The 18,014-nt window shown below is 42.0% G+C and overlaps 1 protein-coding gene across 2 annotated transcripts in view; it reads left to right on the forward strand.

Moving 5' to 3' along the window:
* ESRRB (estrogen related receptor beta) overlaps nt 1-18,014 on the forward strand; it is a 130,333-nt gene that overhangs the window by 25,925 nt on the left and 86,394 nt on the right. The window lies entirely within an intron of this gene.

Genomic DNA, 18,014 nt, shown 5'->3' on the forward strand with positions numbered 1-18,014 from the left:
CAAATCTGTATTATCTAATTAATAATAAATCCCCCATTTTTAACTTTCTGACATTTCTAGTTACAATTCTGGCCATTCTGTACACTCTCATACCCACGTACACCAAGGATGCAGACTGCCAGTTTCTGGGGAGCTGGTTCATATTAAATCTGCCTGGTTTGTACTCAAGGCACAGCACTGGAAATAAGGACTATCGTAACAGCTCTCAGCTTCATCCAGGACTGCTAAGGAATTCTGCTGTTCTACTAGTTGAATAGTGAATAACCTTGTTCCTTGTTCTAGATGTTCATAAAAACTCTGTGGCCTTCCAAGTGATAAACTTGGAGACCCAGGAATGAAGTTAGAGGGACTGAAGTGCTAATTTGTTTCTGATAGGCAGGTTAATATTTCTGTCTTGGAAATCTAGATATTAGGCAAGGTCTGGGGAATGTGTCTTTGAACAGTAAGAGGCTTTATCCAAGAGGAAGTGATTAAGCTGTTTGCTATTTCCGCCGTTGATAGAGCTGGAAGTAAATGGGCTTTGATTGCAATGTGGGAGATCTCAGTTTGATGTTACAAACTGGTATTTGCAGTGATACAGGAGTATTAGAACAGACTGCCTGAGAGGGGCTAAAAGTTTTGACAGATATTTTTCCAGCCTTTTCTGGAAAAATAATGCTGCTATAGCATTATCCATTGGGATGAAGAGATGCACCAGCCACCTGACCTGTTCCTAGCCCTATTTTTTGTGACTGTGAAATGTTAGTATATATATGTCCAGCTGATGCAAGCTTGAGATGCATGCAAGTGTATATATCAAATAAGCATTAGCCTCTATAAGCTACCAGGATATCTTATAAAGGAGTACAAGCACTCCAAATTCCTTCAAAGGCCTGCCATCCAAATGCTAGTGTACCCAACCATGGTAAGTCTTAAAAAGAGGTGGCAGCAGCACTCTTTCTTGCTCAGCCAACTTTCTTAATTTTTATCTTTGTTTTCACTGCCACATAGAACAGACTAGTAGGACCATCTTTTTTTAACTAGCGCATCCTGTAGAGTTTAGTTTCAGTTGTTCGTACCAGTGCCAAACTTTAATGATTGCTGCAAACACTTTCTATGCCTCTGATTTGCTTGCAGAAAGTTTTGTGGAAATTTTTATTGAAACCAGCAATATTTATTTTTTAAAGAAAAAGTCTTATATGATGTCTTCTTTCCATTTAAAAACAAATCAAGAAGATTCCTCTTTGCAAAGCTCTAAATCAGCTTGTGTCAGACAGTGTCAGCTTGTGTCAAACAGTGATGGAATGGAAAGACACGGCAAAGGGAGCTGGGTAAAAAGGAGAGGAGGGTGAGCAAATAGTTATAAGCAGCTGATGAACAAGTTCCTAGGACTGTGGACTGTGGGGGGATGAGGTTTGAAGGTATGAGAGCAAAGGAAGGGATTGGGGTGAGAAGAAAAAGGCAGCGAAGAGAAGAAAGTGGGCTGCGATGGTCTGGAGAGGAGAGAGGCATGACTTGGATTGGATGGTTGGAAGAGCCTCAGAATGAATATTCCTCAGCTGTCATCACTGTCTGATATTTACACAGTGTTTCATGCTCCTCATGATAGTTTTCGCATAGCAGAATGAGCTACCTCTGCAGCCCATTTACTCTATTACCTTGGTTGTAGTGACCCACATGATGGGTTCATCCCTTCTGATAATCCACAAAAGTGTCATTGTGATGCTTCACGAGGAAATTTCTTTGCTGTAAAAGTAACAACAGAATCTGAAAATGGCACTTTGAATGGTACTAATGCAAAAACTGGGAGGTAGAGAAAGACTAGTTATCCTCTGTAGGCACTTCTGTCTACCTGACTGTGTGTCTTATACATCTCATGTTTTAGCTACGTCACTGTGTGCTGCTTCTTTCACAGGACCCCTGCCTCATTCACTGCATGTGATGGACCTACTCTGAGATAAATCAGAGTTGCACAGTGAAAGAGACCATCTGTAGGACCCCTGCCTCATTTGTCAGGTGTCTACTGAGTGAGACAAGGGACTGCAGGAAAGAAAGGGAAGCTTTTCTAGTTGAGGCAGTGAAATTCCGACCTGCCAGTTGACTTCTTTTCTGTATGCGACCATTTCTGTACGATAGTTTTCAGGTTTTTGAAGCAGCTGCTGTGCCAGTCATTGTTTAATTGTGTGTTCCTTATTTTATAGGGGACCTTTTTGATCCCAAAGGGCCTATTTTACAGAAACACTGAGAGCTTACAGCTGCAAATTAAGTGAACGGAAATCCACTGAACCCAAGGTGCTGTACAAGCACGGATCGGTCGGGCTGTTGGTGTCTCAGAGTGGGCACCCAGAATTAGGAAATATGTTTTAACACAGTCTTCAGTCATTCACCCATAAAATGGGAATAAAAATGCCCCCTCCTCTCATAGAAGTATGTGAAAATAAATGATCTTGGGCTAGTGAAGCTCTTGGACAGTGTAATGATAAGACCATAGAAAAAACACATAAGGAAATGAATAAATCTCTAGAGCCAGGTTTGAATAATGTGCGGTAAATAAGGCCTGGGGCCACACACTGAACAATGAGCAGAAACCAGCATCTCAAGCAGCTGCTCATTACATAGGAACAATCCCTTCTGAGTGCAGTCTGAGATGAAGTACTGTGGAAAAAATATGATCCTGTAATTATGGAGTATAAAATAATGCATATGTACACGAGGGCTAAAAGTATTTTTCACAAGTAAATACAATTGTGGTGTTTCCTAATTCTTGACTTCATTTATAGTCTGCCCTATTTAACATACAGTTTTGGTTTCTCTTTGTTTCACGGGTCCTGTCAAGCTTTGCAGTTTTATTTGCTGTAAGATGATTTTGTCCTAGCCTCTCCATTTGGATTAAGTGTTGCCATTTCATGTAGTTGCAGATCAGCTAAATGAGGTAGTCAAAACCTGCTCATCTTATACATTATGTATTCCACAAGTTGTAATCTCCACGAAGGTGCAGTTTTGTGTGCGTAAGGCAGATCTGACCCTGTAATTTGCCATCATGAGCAAAACTGACATCCAGATGCTGTTATTCTTAACAGTGAAGGAATTTGGGATATTTGAGAACTTATAGCCTACTAGCAGTAGTTAAAACAATAAAAACCCCAGTAATTTTCCCACACAACAATATGCAAGAGGAGAATGTCACTAGGGCTATGAAAGGACTGTAGAAGTCTTTGCTGTAATAACTGCAGGAAGAATGGCAAAGTTTAAGCTCTTAGTGAAAGTATGCAGAAATATAATGCTCAAAATACATAATCTTAAATAACCACACTTTTCATGAATACTTATGTGCCTGTTTAGGAACAAATATAAGAGGGACTTTTTGCAAAGGCACGTAGCAATAGGACAAGGGGGAATGTCTTCAAACTGAAAGAGGGTAGATTTACATTAGGTATTAGGAAGAAATTCTTTACTGTGAGGTTGGTGAGGCACTGGAACATGTTACCCAGAGAAGTTGTGGCTGCCCCATCCTTGGAAGTGTTCACAGCCAGGTTGGATGGGGCTTTGAGCAACTTGGTCTAGTGGAATGTGTTCTGCCCATGGCAGGGGTGTTGGAACTAGATAATCTTTAAGGTCCCTTCCAACGCAAACCATTTGTTGATTCTATGAAATATGTAGTGACTGTAATAGTAATAGAGAAGTGTTAAACTCTATCAAGCTGAGAAGTAGAAGGTTAATGATGCTGGGATGATCAGTGTCCAAACCTAATGCTAGTTAACCTTTCCATGGCATGGCTGATATTTGCTATAATTTGAAGGAAGAATGTTATGAATAGTACAAGAAGTGGATCTGTGTCACGTATCCCTGATATTTTGTTTGTATGAAGTAGAATTGTCTGTTGCAGATGTCTAAGAGACAAGTCATAAAATCTTTTGCTCTTATATTTTCCCCCTTTCACCCCATTTACAATCTCAAATATTGGAAGAAAAAGTCATTGGCCTATTTAGGCTGTAGAATGCGATGCGTTTCTCAAGGACAAGTACCACTGTTGGCTAGTTGATAGCTTGGAAAACACTGGTTCCCACATGTGCTGAAGATAATGGTTCATTCTGGACATGAAGTAAGCCAAACCTATTAAACACATTTTAACCCGTGTAAGAGACTGAACGAGTGTCCTTTGTGCAGTGGTTTAACTGCTCAGTTTTAACAGTTTCATCAGATAAGTGCATGGTTTAAAGAGGACAGAAGAAAAAAGTGATACCAAGATACCCAAGAGTAGGAGCTTTCACAAAAATGCCCTTAGAGCCTGGCATTACTGGCCAAAGGAAAGAGGAAAGAACAATTAAACAAATACGACGATCTGTTCTTGTAGGGGTCAGACAGCAAAATGCAGCACATGCTCTGGGTGGGAGCCATCAATGAGAGCTGGTTTCCCCATGGGATATACAGACCTGGACTATCAAAATAAACTGGGACTAGGACAAACAGATGTTATGCCAGACACGTCAGCAGAGCTAGTCTGTTTTACATAGGTGTCTGATCTTACTTGGCATGCTTTATACTCTCTATTCAGAATCTCAGGGTGGAATATAACAATTATGATTTAATCCTAACTGCTCTGTTCCCCACATATGATGCAACTCTCGAGTATTACTTCAAACCTATGCAAACAGGAAGCTGAGGCACAAGGTTTCTTGCACAGCTCCTGAGTGTACAACCTGTCACACACCTCTGCTTCCCTTTGATGAGAAAAGGGAGACTGTGGGTCACTACATTATCAAAGTGAAGTCTTTCCCTACAGGTGTCTTATTGATAGTTAGGTAGTGTGAGTTCCCCAAAACCGATGTTTTGAAAACACCATCCTGAAGCATCCCTGTACAACAGGCACTCTGCTCTCTGGAAAACCAGCTTACGACAGAGTTGGGTAAATTGAACCTGAACAGAAGGGACAGTGGCCCTCACACTATCGTGGCAGTGAGGGGGTAAGATCAGGCCTTGATTTGCAAGAAGTGCATCTGACCAGAGGGTATGATCCTAACCTTGCTCAGTAGCAGCCAAGTGGGAGTCTCACTCTTACAGACCTGCCAAGCAGAAAATGTTTATTTCCTGCTCTGGTTCCACGATCCAGGAGGAAAGAATAAAAGTGATTTAATCTTCAAGGTGAGGAAAATCACCTGACTGAGCAGGACACAGAGGACAAATGGGACAGGGGGCCTTTTTTGCCCAGCAAGGAGGGATGGGGGAAACAAAAGTGAGGCACAAGATTACAATCCTTAATTGTTATTTATTATTAATTTTCTAATTTTTCTCTTGTTCGGATTCCACAATTGCTGGAAATCGGGGCTCCTCTAGCCGTCTGGGTGCATCTGTGACATTGAATCTGTCTTTGAGATGGGGAGCACCCTCTGGTGGTTAAGGATATTCTGACATTTCCTGGGATTGGCACCCATCATCTCTGCAAGCCACCAGTTAAGGTGGAGAGGAGGCAATGCTGGCTTTCTGTCGGTGTTCGGTGCACAAACACTCACTCTGACTTTCTGACCCAGGAATCTGAGTTGACCCCTTGCAAATCCTTTTTGCCATGTGAAAAGGGTGTAGGGTGTGTATGTTCTCCCTACCCTGCTGTTGTGAAAAGCTCACATGCATCCCCTTCTTGCTTTCTCCTGATGAGCGGGCAAGTAAAGCTCAGTTTCCTTCATTAGTTCCCAGTGGACACAAAAACCCGCCCTGGCTCTCTCCCTAGGGGATGCTGTTTCCTGCCTCAGATCTTGCTCATGTCTCCAAAAAGCACTGGTCTTGCACCCAGAGCTCTCCCCTGTCTATCTCTGGCTGGATTTGCTCTGCCTACATGCTAAAGCCAGCACAGTGCAGTCCCTTCCAGGGAACACAGGAATTCAGCTCAGGTTTCCCTTCTCCTTCCCTAAATGGATTAACAGGCTGAGGGGATCGTCTCTGCCTGCTTGACTCAATCTTCATTAGCTAACAAGTTTCGCCAGCAGCAGTCACATCCTGGTCCAGAGAGCTGTTTGACAGGAGTGGATTCTGGCCCCAGCCTCCCACAAAGGCTGTTGCATCTTCTGAGAGGTTTTTCTTGATAATAAGGCTCTGTGGGCTGCCCTGGTGGTAGGGATGTAGGGCAGGAGTACTGCAAGATGTACATCCCTGCTCTGTGCAGTGCTCTCTTTACACTAACTAATCCACATCCTTTGCTGACTAAGACACCTGCACCCCTACGTAATGCACATGCTTTATGAGTGTCAGAAAACATTCTGTGGCTCTGAAAGTGATGTGCTTTTTTTTTTTTTTCCCCTTCATGTTTTCCAGCCAAGGGAGGATCCTGAGTATATTGGGATGCCCCTGAAACTTTTCTTAGATGGCTGTCACTTCTGGGTGCCCTTGGGTGCTTGTAGGCAGTCAATTTGAATGCAGTATTTCCTAACAAGCTGTGTGGAAGCAAGTGACCCTACCTCTCAGCCACTTCTCCCTGTTGCTTTGTGATAGTCATTAATGGGTGTTGCACCCTTGAACAGGCAGTCATTTATTTCACTGCTGTTTCCTCAGTTCAAAGAAGATCTTTTCTACACAAGTAAGCTGTACACTTTAAATTGCATTGATTTTGGAACAATCCATTTAAACTACTGAAAATCCAAATTGTGGATGCTCTCTTGTCAGTTTAAGGATGCTTTATTTTTGTTCATTAGATGTCCTAACAGGTTTAGTTTCAATAGTAATGAGTGCCTTTTGCACCAGCTTAAGTTAATCTATTTCAAATTGTACCTTGAATTATACTGCAGAGAAAGCCTGCAAGGAGAGGAGGTGAACACTAGGCATCACTAATACCATCGAGGGCTGTTTATGCCCAGCAGTAGGGAGGCAAATGTTCTTATTTATTCACAACCTGACCATTGTGGCAGGGGAAGTTGGTGTGCCATGTTCTGAATGCAAGGTCAACTGGCCAGGAACAGTCAACATGGATTTTTTTCTTTCAGTAAGTTGGAAGGGAAATAAAAAAGGCAAATGGGCATGAAGGGGCAAGGGACACTGCAGACTGTGAAGGATTTTAGAACACAAAGCTGTGTTTAGCAAATTAGGGATGAATTGAATTTCCCAAACAATATGTGTTAAAGCACACAAATTAATAACCCCACCACTTATAAACGAGCAGTGAATTTGGTTTGGCTCTGTAAAGCCACAAGTCACTTACCAAAGCAGAACAGCTCCCTAGGGAGCCCTGGGTTGCTGGTTCTAGCTCCCTGGGGAATGCAACCCTCTCTGGAGCAATCCCCTGTCAGGGCTATGTAGCTGTCAGTGCTCACTGATGTGCTTCTCAGAGTGGGAAACAAAGGTTGCACAAACCCCAAAAATGTAACCTGTTTCTGAATGGGCAGCAAAAGAATTTTCCTTTAGAAGACCAAATAAGACCTGTTTTATTGAATGGAAAATGTATCCCTTCTTTACTACTCTTTGTTTGGAGGAACATAAACTAAGAGAACAAACCTGGTTTTATATATTTACAAGTTGCAGAAATCACTTTATGCATGGGGAGAAGCAGACTGGGTAGGAGGCAGTCTGAGTTAGGACTTGCTGAAATACTCTCATGCTTAGATGTTGTGCCTTTTCGATGTTGAGGTTACCTTGGATCACTGATCTTGATAAAGATGGTACTCTCTTGTTCTTGAGTCCTTTTCTCTTTAAAGATTGCCCAAAGCACTTTATGCATAATGAGTTATTTTGCTACCATGACTGGCTTTGCAGTAGCTTTAATGGCACAAAACAACGCACTGCTTTGAGACCAGGATTGAGGAAGAATATTATTGCTGTGGAGTAATGCAAGGTATACTAGCAGAGGAGGAGCAGAAATAAACTGCAATAGTTGAATGAGATGTGTCCAAAGCAGTAGTTTGCCATCTGCTTCTGCCCTTTTCATCCTAATCTCTGGTACCTCATCAGTAATGAATTGTGGGGGACATGAATTGACACAGTGCAGGCTGTACCACTCACATAATCTGTTCAGTCCCTATCAGTGACCCTCTTGTAACACTACTCTTTTGCAGCATCTTCCAGTGAAAAATTCTGATAGTGGTTGCTAGTTTCTAAGCCTTGGTACTCCTCTGTGGCCCTCTGACCAAAGCCAGAACAAGAGGATATTTGCCAGATCTGCCTGGCTGGGCAGATCTCTCTTTCTGTCTCTACAGCTTTTTTTAGTTAGTGATGAAGGATCAGCTCTGAATACTGACTCTGTGATTTTAGGGAATAACTCCTCCTCATCCTCTGACTTTGGGAAACAGTAAGAAACTGCATTGAGAAAGACAGTAATGTATCTTGATTTGAAATTCTTAATACCGTATCAATAATTTTGTATTTCTGTGCTAACTTTTTCAATTCACATATTTCTTTATGTTTAATCTCTTAGTCCTTCCCTCCTGGTAAGTTTAATATATTTAGATGAGCTTTGGATACAGACTAGGCTGATGTGCTTTCTGTGCAGTTAGGATTTGGTTGGATGTAACTTCAGAGTTGCTTTCTCAGATGTGGATTGAATTGAGGATGTCTATTGGGAGTTTCAGGTCTTGGTTTTCTCATTGGAGGTCCTTCCATCAGGCAGGTCTGTTAAATGCTTGCTGAGTCCCTAGAGACACTTGCTCTGTGTTTAAAGGGAAGCAGCTGATCCATGAGAAGAGAGAAACGGCTGTGTACTCAAGCACTGTTGCTCTGAAGAGATCTTGCTGAAAGCTATGCAAAGCTTGCATGGCAATCTAGGTGTCTGGGGCTCTCCATGTGCTTCATCCCAGCAGAGATCTGTGTGATGCTCTTTCTGGCCTTTCCTGCTCTGAGAAAGATAAGTTGATGGCTCCAGGATGCTTTGAGCATGAACTGCATTTAACTCTCCTGAGGCCCAGGCCAGGAAAACCTCTGGAGGATTCCAAGCAGCACCTGGCTCCTGCACCCCACTCTTCTGAAAGCTTCCCTAGTGGAGACATCCACTCCCGGAGAGCAGGAAGTCCATAAATAAATAATTCCCTCTGTCTCTCCTGATCAGCCCAAGCAGCTGTGATTGCTCCTGAATGCCTAGGTTGTTTTCTTCTTAATGGCTTTTAAACCACTTTTACCCTCATTTGATGACCCAGCTCCTTCTCCCACTTTTGGAGGAACGATTTCTTTTAGAGAGAGGGTTTTGGGGTATATTTATATTGTGTCAAGAGTTTTGGCTGAGGTGAAATAGTATAGCAATGTAGGCAAAGCTACAGTTTACTGGTTCTACCAGGCTGCCCCAGACCTTATTCCGACAAATTCTACAGGACATCTCCCAGGGTATTGGAGCTAGCATTGACTCTTGCTTGAGCGTGCTGGACACGTGATGCTCTTGGACATCCCACAGACATTAGTAACTCTTATACCACTCTAAGACACTATGCTTTTGGGATGTGTTTTGCTGTTGGGAGATCTAATCACTAAGACATCCGAGTGCTTATCTTTTGCTCCACAGTGTGTAGGTAAAAATCTGGGAACATAAGTTACAACCGTAGGCTCTCATTTATCTGTTCAGTTGACCTACAGCATCTCATTAATGGACATTGACAGCTTGCCAAAATTTAGACCTTATGCTTGTGCTTTTGTAGCTTGTATATATGAACTGAAGTAGCTAAAAAAAAGAGAGTGGTCCTTAAATAGCAAATATATAGCCAAATCTAAAGGTGTTTGGTTTGTATCCTAGTGCAACCCTTGGACATATTTATTGTGCATCTAATGGGTGTCTACACAGAAGTATTAACACTACCTCCACCAGCAGAACCTACCTGCTGGGCAGTAGGACATGCAAAGCATGTTCTGAGCATCCTTACAGTGCTGCTCAGGTATCCTGTTTGACATGTAGTAGCACAGCCTTGTATTGTGTTGTAGACTAATGACTGTCCCCCACACTTCGTTTGGAAGAGGCAGTAGTCCATCTGGGTGGAACGCAGCTGTCATGCCTATGGGCTAACTCGGCCCAAATAATTGCTGGCTAATGACCTATGTTTTTCGTTTGTTTTAACCTTAGTGCTTCACTGGTCAGTTTAATGAGTATCCTCATGAAATGAGCCCATAGAAATGAGGCGATCTCTCAAGGTGGTACTCTTGCCTGATACCGTCTATCTCATAAGCAAGGTGTATCATTGGCTGGGTGCCATTGGCTGTTAATCAGACCTGTATCTGAAGCAGTGACAGTCTCTCCTACCATCTTCCTTCTGTCCTGCTTCTGTCTAACTTCTTGGTACTCTGGAAAAGCAATGGGTTTAACAAGGAGAAGTGCTATCCCCAGACTGAATGGTTCCCAGGACAAACCTGGTAGCAGCAACTTCTGGAAGTTATGTCATAAAAGCCTACCCTTTGCTGAGTTGATGACTGCATGAGTTATGAAGTACTGTCAAATCTTGAGGGGCAAGGTCTAAAAGATGAGTTGAGTACTACTCAGTTCAGCTGACTGGAAATGTTTAATGGGAGGTTGCTATGTTCAGCAGAGGAACAGAGAGGGGAGGGATTGGTAGTCTTTGATCATCACTAAAATAAAGGTATTCAAGAGATTAGCTAAAGACCAAAACTGGATTTTCTTTTGTAAGCACTGTGGAGACCATGGGGACCTGTTGCTAGGAGGCTGCAGCACCAAAGTCACCCTCTGACCACATGGGACTGAGATTTGAGTTTGCCTTAACAATGATACTGAAAAGTAATCTTTTCTAATGCTGCCATAGGAACGGTGAAGCTGGCAACACATGACTTTGAAAGATGAAGGCATTTTTGCTGAAATCCAATGGAACATGATCAGATCTATCAGGAGAAGCTCTACTGCTGCCCACAACCGCCTCTGTGCCTAGAACTCTGAGAAATTTTAAGACTTGGAGCTCATGTCAATAAGACCTTTTCAAAGACGTCCAGGGGCTTGTACTTTCTCTAGATTGCCATCTTTTGGAGTACATAAAGCTACATAACAGAATTAGGACTGAGCTGGTGAAAGTTTTCCTCTCTTGCATAGAAGTGCTTTTTTTTAACTAGTAACCAGCATCTGTATCTTTGTGAGTGGCTACTTTCTTGATACTGTATGTGCATATATTGTGTAGCTAAAGTACACGTGTTTATATGGTCCTGAGTTGCCCTGCCTCTTTTAAGTGATATTTTGCAGTATAAGCAAGGATTATTTTTCTCATTATTTTTTTCTCTTTATTTTTTGAAAGTGTACTGCAAAAACATGATCATTCATGGCCTATAGGCATAGTGTCTGAATGTTAATGACCTGTAGACAAAGCAGCGATTTCCTAATATGTTTTACTGCAGGTGTCTGAATGAGATACAGACACACATCTCATGATAGAACTCAGAAGTTAAAAGTAAGTTAAGAAGCTTGGGATAGGGTTTGTTGGCAAAGTTGTCTAATCAAATAATCTGTCACAGCAATTTGCTCTTGTCCAATATGTGAAATAAATGTAGTTCAAGTAATAAATAAACTCAAGAGGGAGCTGTGAAAAAAATCTGCATTGTTCTTCAAACACCAAAGTTAGTACAGAACAAATCTTAAAAAAGGTCATGTGCTTAATTGAGTTGTTTAGAGATTCAGAGCAAAGGAGACTTGAGGCAGTTGTGCTGCTGATAGAGCATATCAGAACAAAGCTGGGCTCTATCATGTCTGGCTCAAGCCAAAACCTGTAGCGTCTTACTGTTAAAAGCTGGAGTATTCTGAGGCTGGAGGAGGTGACTAGGAGAGCACTCCTGATCATCTGATATCTCTGCTTTTTCCAGACAGAAACTACATCAGGTTGGCTAATGTCACTTGGGACCTGCAGGTTCATTTCACTCTTAAATACTTTTGTATAGATCTGCTGTTGGTGAGCTCTTCTGTATTTGGCCTGGCTGACCTGGTGAAGTCAATAGTCTTCTATCAACAGTGCCCAGATGAGGCCAGATGGAGGTTTCTGCAGGGAAAGGAAGGTCTTTAATACTTGCTTTCTTCATCCCTCACACTCCGGATAGAAAAGTCCTTTCAGTGTTTTGCTTCCCTAGAACTACCTTCCTCATTTTCCAAATGGACTCTGTTATCTACTCAGAGAACCCAGCTAAGAGTAAACTGCACACTTACTCACTGCTTTTCATCATGTCATAGTATTAAAACTTTAAAGTCTGGGTCACTGGAGCCACCTCATTGCTGTTGCTGGGAAATAAGTTATCTTGCCCACTGTTTCCATCACAGACTTGGAAAACTTATTCTCCATCCTCACTGCCTAACCCTTGGTGGGCATACTTTCATAACTCTGAGTAATTTTGCTTCTTTAAGCCCCACTCCTTTTCTGGTTGAGACACTTGCCATTATCAGTGCACATGCCAAAAATGTTTTCATTTTTTCTTCTAGCGTAACAGTAAGTAACTTATTTCTCCTGACAAGACAGATATTTCTTTTGATCAGTAAGTAAGCTGATAACATGAATATTATGGTTTTAGAGCGATTAGAACTGATGGGCTTAGAGTGCATGGGCTTGAAGAGAGAATCAGCTAATCACCTCCTCAAATCAGAGCAATGAACAAGCATGCCCAGTTCTCCTGACTATCCTCCTTTGCCTTTTGCAATACAAGACTTGAAGCTAGTGTACTGAGGTAGAAAAGTTAAAGTTGAAAAAATGCTGATTGACTTTATGTCCTATCTGACAGGATGAGCCACCATATTAGGAAGGCCCTGCTTGTGATGCCTCTATGCTGGAGGATTGGCAACAGCTAAGCAGACGTAAAGTTTCCTTGATGCCTTGTGTTCCCTCCTTCCTCCTGGTAGCTAAGCAAATACCCCAGCTACTGCCCTGTGGACATCTAGGGTCATGGATGGGGAAGGATTAATTTTTATTTTTCTCCAGTTTGAAGAGAGGATATGAAATAGCACTGAGTGTGCTACTAAATAATGTGTAGGTGTGAGTGTGAATAAAAGCACTTTCCAGTCAGGGTCTTGGTCATGTTCTGCCTGACCACAGTGGCTCAGCTGAGGATTATTGTCGTACATCACAGAAAACAGATCAGCAACAGGTGAAAATGTGGATCTAGATCACAGTTCTCCATTGAAGTCTTCTAAGTCTACAAGATCCACCTACCTCTGTAATTACATATCTTTTTTGAGGAAGGTTTCTGTCCATTTAGTTAAACAGGAGTTAGGCAAGACTGACCAAGAAATAGATTTCCAAAGCATAAAAGAAGATACACTGCCACCTTTCTGGGCAAGGATGATAGAAGTTCATATCAAATACTCCAGCTAACGGATGATGCAAGAGAGAGCAGAAGGCATAATTCCAGCTATATAATTTCCTCTCCTGTCTCTTTATATGTTTCTTATTACACGTCCTTCTATAATCTGGAAATAAATGTCTCTTCCCATTGTCTTTTTCTTTTCTATGTGGTAAAATACTCTGCACCTGCCTCTTACTGCCTCTTACTCTGATGCCCTGTTTTAGTTTTACAAAGTTAGTATAGCTTCTCCTGGTTTGTCTTTTGCATGTGTGTCTCTGCAGTGCACTTTCATTTAAGATGTCAGCAGGAACATATTCTGCTCTGGAACTAGAGTCCTGCTATTAACACTGCAAAGACAAAAAAGGGTATAAAAGGACAGAAAACTGCATTGGCCCTACAAAAAAAAAAAAAAGAAAAAAAAAGGGTTCTTAAAAGAAAGCCTTGATCTTTCATTGGCAGTGTAGGGAATATGTTTGTTTTATCTCAGGGTTCCTAACACAGAATTTAAGGAAAGCTCATGGTTTTAAAGATGAGGTAATGCTTGAAACATGTTTAAGGATGTTCAGGTGGGTGTTCATTGTTTAAAAATCACAATGAAAACTATTTTCTGCTTAAATAGATGTTGAGCTTCAGCAGTGATAGTGATCTTTTTTGATGGAAGCATATTGTTCTTAAGGTCAATTCATTTTTTTGGGGGAAAAAACCCTACTGGACTTTGGTAGAAAACAAGACATTACTTTTGGTGGGCAGAACACGCTGTTTTGTTTGGGTGTAGTAAGGGAAAATAGAATAGAGCACAAAATAAAGAAGGCTGGTCTGTCCTCATGGATTCAGTCTGTATCTGGGGTATCTGTTTATTAGGGCAGAGAATATATGCAGTGAAAGTCTACCAGCCATTAGGGGGCTGTGCTCAGGGGTACCTAAGTTTCTCTCCGGGGCTACTAGCCTTGCAAAGCAAATGGATCAGGGCATTCAAGACTTGTGTGAAGTTTAATCAGTTCTATTAGCCTCAAAAGTGTGAAAGGGTTGTATTCTGAATTCACCCCAATGACCCCTCTGTAACTGTTTCCTTAAATGAGGCAGGGGCTGGTAAAGGTTTCTTGTCATAGAACTCCTCTTTCTCCAGCAGACAAGATAAAAATATGTATACCCAAGACTGTTCTGCCCAGTTTAGGTCTCCTAATTATTATTATTACTGTTCTGCCCAGTTTAGGTCTCCTAATTATTATTATTATTTTTTTTTACCCTGTGCTAATACCATTTCACTGACTTCCTTGTGAGAATACAATAATAGGACCTTCATAAAAGGGAAAAAAAATCCCAAACCCCTAAAAGTAACTAGATCTCTCCCTCTTCTGCATTTTCCTTATTCACAGAAAATAGCCTTATCAACAACTGAAATCAAGTTTGTTTGGCATGATTTGCAAATTACTCCTATATTAAACCAAATGAAATTTCAGCCAATCAATCAGTCAGCTTGATGAAAAGTTGTTAAAATGATAATTTTTTTAAAGTAAAAAATTAATTTATCAAAAGCAGATTAGTCATTAAAGGCCAGGGGAAAGTCTTCAAAGAAAGTCTCTATCTATTATCTCTTAAAAGAGCCAGCCAAACAAGAGACTTCTCACAATTCTTTCTTTCCTCTCTTTCTCTCTTTCTTTCCTCTCTTTCTTTCCTCTCTTTCTTTCCTCTCTTTCTTTCCTCTCTTTCTTTCCTCTCTTTCTTTCCTCTCTTTCTTTCCTCTCTTTCTTTCTTTCAAAGGGGTTTCCATGTCTCAAAGAACTGATACTGCCTATCATTCCATCAGCCTGTAGCACTCCAATTGTCATCTGTCCAAGGCTAACATTGATAGAACATCGTAGCTCTGTACTGGGACAAGGTGTGAGGACAGCTGGTGACCTCAAAGCCAGAGGTTGCCTTATGAAAGTCATCCCAATGGGTACTTACTAGAGCACCTGTGGGTAGGCTCTGTTCAGAGCCTGCAGGCTCTGCCCCTTCTGCAAGTGAGAGAGCAGCAGTTTCAGGGGAGGATTTGGTCAGGGCAGCAAACAAAGGCTATGCTCACAAGGCAAGCTAGCGTTGCTGTTGCATGTGCAATTCTGCCTTGGATTTACCTAGAGTTTTTTTGCTTCCAGATCTACCAGCTTAATCTGACAGTGCTTTCTAACCTTGCCCTGGTACTGTTTTAAAAACACACATTCCTTTATTCTTTGGGGGAAAAGAAATTGGTTAAAGCTGTGAAATCTCAGCAAGTGCAGTGTGTAGAAAGGTTTGCAAAGAATGAAGCCTCCTGAAATTCCAGAATCAGCCTTCAGGACTCGTTCTCTATTTTGGGGAATTAAGGTTGGCAGATCAAGCCCAGCTAGCAGAGACTATTCCTTTCTATCCTTATCAGAAAAGAAGAGCCAGATTTCTGTACAGCTTACTCTCAAGGCAGGGGAAGCTCCATTCATCCATTTGCAATGGGTCAGAAGAGATTAATATTACATTTTTGCACCACTCTGTAAATGCCCACGTCACCCAGGCAGTCCTCTGTCAGCAACAACCCATTTCCAAAGTACAAACCCACTATTGTACTGTTTATATCAGTTAATTCAGACCTGTGGACCTTGTGCCAGGCAATCACATGGCTCCCTGCTTGCCTCACCTCAGCCTGGATAGAAGTTAAAGTGCAAAATTAAAACATCAGCTATTGGGAGAGCAGGACCTGCCCGCCAAGCCATTCCCACCCTGGTCTCCCATTCACTGAGAGCCTACACCGGAGCTAATTTCTGCACAGTCAGAATCCAGCCAGAGTGCATCTTTTTGGAGAAAATTGTTTTCTGTCAAAATCAGCTCACTATAAACACCCTCTCTTGCTCTTGAGCTGTAGTATACCCAGGCCCTGACCCTGTGTGTCTCCTCCAGCCTCTCTTGCTAGTGTGCATCAGGAATCTTCTTTATGGGGCAACCAATTCATCAGTGAGTTCCTGTCTGGTCTCAGATTTCTGTTGGAAATGCAATGGTGCTGGTTTCATTCTTCTTGCCTGTTCTTGGGTCAAGTGTTCTCCGATGTGGTTAGTGAGATTCCTTGTTTACAGTCCTGGGCCCAACTAATGCTAATGCCATGCTAAAGCTCGCCTCTTGTCTCTTCATCATTTAAAGCATCTTAGAGTTTCTGCCTTGATGATATATCACTTAATTGTACAAAAGTATATGTATATATCTTCCGTTTGTATTAATTTTGTTTCATGGAAAGATGTATAATCTGAATTGTGTCACCTGCGACATTCAGGTAACCAGATTCTGCTGTACTCTTAAAATTGAATGAGTCTTCTCTCTGTCTTGATTTTCTAAACTAACCTGTTTTCTGTGCTGTCTTCATGTGTACCTTTCACCATAAAAGACCTCTGTCTTGACATCCTTAGGCTGTCCTGTCTCAAGGATAGTTGATCAGAATCAACTATCACACAGTCTGAGGACATGCTAGGGCACACCATTAGTTTATATGACCCTTGTTAAGATCTCTGGTAGAGGAGGTAGTGAGGAAGTTGCATTGATAGACTTCAATAAAGCAATGACAATTTACACTGGTTGTGACTTTCACTGTTCCTCTTTTCTGAATATTCTCAAGTTTCTACACTGGCTGTGTGAAAAGTTGTAGCCTAATTTAGTCTGTGTTTACAGTTTATAGCTGAGCCACGCTGCTATGTTGAATCACCTCCATCATTCAAAAAGCTCTAGTCTGCCGTTTGCTTCTCCTGGTGTTGCACACTCTTGCCTCAAATTAGATTCTAGGTTTTATATTAAGAAATACTCTCTTAGTTTCTACATTTTTATTTTTGTTTGCCTGGCATAAGAGAACAAAGCTTTTATCCAGGTATGTTTGTGTGTATTTTTATTTTAAAAAGGCCTCTAGTTTTTGTTTATCTGTTAAGTATAATTTTATGTATTTGAGCATTGAACATCTAAACACGAAGTAGAAGCATAGGAGAGAGACAAGTCGGGTTTGTGAGTGCAGTTTGGAAAGTGGAGAGTAGGTAGCAAGGGACAAACAGACCCTTTAGTGCAGCTCTGTGTGAGTCAGAGTTTAGTGCAAGACTGTGTGTGGTAGGCATATGCCTGAGAGGTTTGCTTGCTTATATGGAGAGGGACCTTCAGATAGGTGTTGGTATGTTGCTGTAAATATGCAGTGGAATTGTATGAGTGTGAAGATGCATGCGGGAACTGTGAAAGCACACAGACTCTACCAGCAGCCGGTACATATGCAGAGCTTTGAAAATGTCTTTCATTAAATTAGTCGTGTGTGCCAGTTTTGATGTTTGTGAAGATTGCAGAGGGTCTGTAGCTATGGTTTTTGTGCTTGGGAATATGTGCTGTTATCCTGAATGTCTGATTCTGATCTCATATGCCAGGATTTATTCCAGTGTAGTTTCATCAACTGCATTGAAGTGACATCTGAATTACACTGCTTTGAGATGGGATTCAAGCACTCTTCTGCACACGTTTGTGCGTGTATGGGAAAGCAGATGTCCGAGTGCAGTGATTAGGCTGTGCCGCTGTGAGACGCGGGGCTGTGCATGTGCACGAAGTGTATGTTTGTGGAGTTGTGTGTTTGCATGGGACACGCACGTTCCAGTGCCACGCTGGTGTCCTAGGCTGTGCATGTGGGTTGCAGTCTGGGCGCACAGCCGCCGGCCGGCATGCCCGTGTAAATAGTGCACGGGGCACCCTTCACCTCAAGTTTTTTCACAACCCTAAACTCTACAGCCGGTGTCCACGAGAGGCAGATCAGTGGGTAAGAGGGAAGGGGCGCGTGCGCTGCCGCTGCGACCGTT

This window comes from Chiroxiphia lanceolata, chromosome 6 (genome assembly GCF_009829145.1).
Source record: "Chiroxiphia lanceolata isolate bChiLan1 chromosome 6, bChiLan1.pri, whole genome shotgun sequence".
NCBI lineage: Eukaryota > Metazoa > Chordata > Aves > Passeriformes > Pipridae > Chiroxiphia > Chiroxiphia lanceolata.